Source organism: Symsagittifera roscoffensis, chromosome 4 (assembly GCF_963678635.1).
Source record: "Symsagittifera roscoffensis chromosome 4, txSymRosc1.1, whole genome shotgun sequence".
In the NCBI taxonomy this organism is placed as follows: Eukaryota; Metazoa; Xenacoelomorpha; order Acoela; family Convolutidae; genus Symsagittifera; species Symsagittifera roscoffensis.
The window spans coordinates 60,594,495-60,596,558 of NC_087065.1; the positions used below are offsets into that span (position 1 = coordinate 60,594,495).

At 36.7% G+C, this 2,064-nt stretch overlaps 1 non-coding gene across 1 annotated transcript; it reads right to left on the minus strand.

The window, feature by feature from the left end:
* Nucleotides 1-1,129: 1,129 nt before the first annotated feature.
* Nucleotides 1,130-1,327, minus strand: LOC134845328 (U2 spliceosomal RNA). The gene has a single exon (XR_010162743.1). It is a non-coding gene; the product is annotated as a U2 spliceosomal RNA (small nuclear RNA).
* Between the last annotated feature and the right edge of the window lie 737 nt (nucleotides 1,328-2,064).

The window sequence follows — 2,064 nt, forward strand, 5'->3', positions numbered from 1 at the left end:
AGTAGACATTCTAGTAATTTGACACACAAGTAAAAAAAAATTGTTTCGATTTTCAATGCAATTTTTGCGAATAAAACCAGCTATATTACTCCCCAGACAGATTTAAAAAAAAAACAAATATATCTCAAATATCGTCTCAAAAAGGAGAGCCAGTTGCTAAAAAAGGAGGGCCTGTTGCTGAAAAAGGAGGGCCTGCTACTGCATTTTGAAAAAAAGTATATCAAAACGACTCCAAAACATTTTTCATTAGTTTTCCAAATTTCCGGCTACTTTTTCAGTAAAAAGAAACTGAATTAGATGATAAAAACTGCGTGAAGGAGCACTAATGAACTAATAATCACCATACTAACGTTACAAATGAATTAACGTTACAAATGAGGGGAGTTCAGCCTCTCATCAATGTCTCTTTTACTTTCAAAAACAAAAAAGTTCAGACCAGTAGAACTTATATATATCATTCCTCACCTGAATCCACACAAGCATGTTTTGAGGAAGACACAGTTTGTCAGTAAAGATACACCACAAGCCACAGTTTTTCCCATCTCTAAAGTGGTGTTATTTGGTTTGAAAAAAAGCAAATTTGACGAATATATCAAAATCACAATGCGAATCTGTAAAAAAAAAACACATTACTAATAGATTAAAAATAAATTGTATGTATATTGCTAAAATAAATTAAAATAAAAAAATCTAATAGTCTACAACATTTAAATTTTAAAAAATTCAGATATATTTAAGTTTTGTCTTCCCCGTACTGAAAATTTTAGTTAAATTCAAATCTGGACATCGAAAATTCATACAACTTTCAGATCTGTATCAGTCCTATGGCATGTCTCTTTTTTTTTGCTGTACATGTCTGAATCAGACACGAACAGATATGATAACTGTAAAAAAAGAGAGGTATGATCATGTCTGCTTCACTCTGGCCCAGGTATGATCAGGCCTGTCCCAGGTATATTTCAGATCTGACTTTACATGATCATACCTGGACCAGACATGATCATAGCTGAACCAGACATGATCATACCTGACTTTACATGATCATACCTGAAGCAGGCATGATCATACCGGACTTTACATGATCATACCTGGACCAGACAAAATCATGCCTCAAATTGCATGATAAGACTTGAAGCAGACATATCATTATGGATGTGTAAGACCGGGACAATCCATGAGTCAACCAAAGCAAGCTTCGGTGTTAACTCGAGAAGCAAAAATCAGATAAATATTGGTGCCAGGCAATGCCCAATGTGCCAGATATTAAGCTGACAAAAACAGATGAAAGATTTAATTCCTCAGAATCATAATAAGCAAAAACAGGGGTTAAATTACAAGGACACTCAAAATAGTAGAAAATGAAAATTTGAAATCAAAGCAAGTTTGAAAATTTTAGTTTATATTGAAGTTGATCAACATTTGGGATGTTTGAAACAGCTAATAGCCTTCGGTGAAGATAATTTTTTTTATGTAAGTCACAATCATATAAGTTTTGGCGTTTCCGGTGATGTGTCCAACTGCAAAGTTCCGTGCATAGTGGACGTTTTGGTTGGCCAGTTTTCTCACAAGGGTGTTGCTCTTCCTTCTTGAGTTGAGCAGTCGTTCGAAAAAGGTTCGAGTGCAGCGTCGAACAGTGCCTAGGGCCCAAGTTGAACAGAATGGACGGAAGTTTTATGGCCGTAAATGTTGAAAGCACATCTCAGTGCATCATATTTGGTTGCCATGTCAGTCTCGTGCTGTTCATCAGTTTCTGTGGCTTCTCCTTAAACTTTGATATCGAGGATGAGTGTTGTCTGCTTTTCGTTATTTTGAACAATCAGGTCGGGCTGCAGATTCCCAAAACGTTGCTCTTTGATGATGGCATAATGTGCAGGTATACTTGCTTCAATCAGATTCCGTGCCTCGTCGTGTCTGCTTTTTACTGACTTACGGTTGACTGGACAATTATTGATCACATGATTTAGTGTCTCTTGATTCAATTGGCAGCGGCGGCAGGTCGCGTCTTTGTTTTTACACCAGTTGATTGCTCCGCGTAAAGCCTAGCACAATGAATGAAGCGCCAGT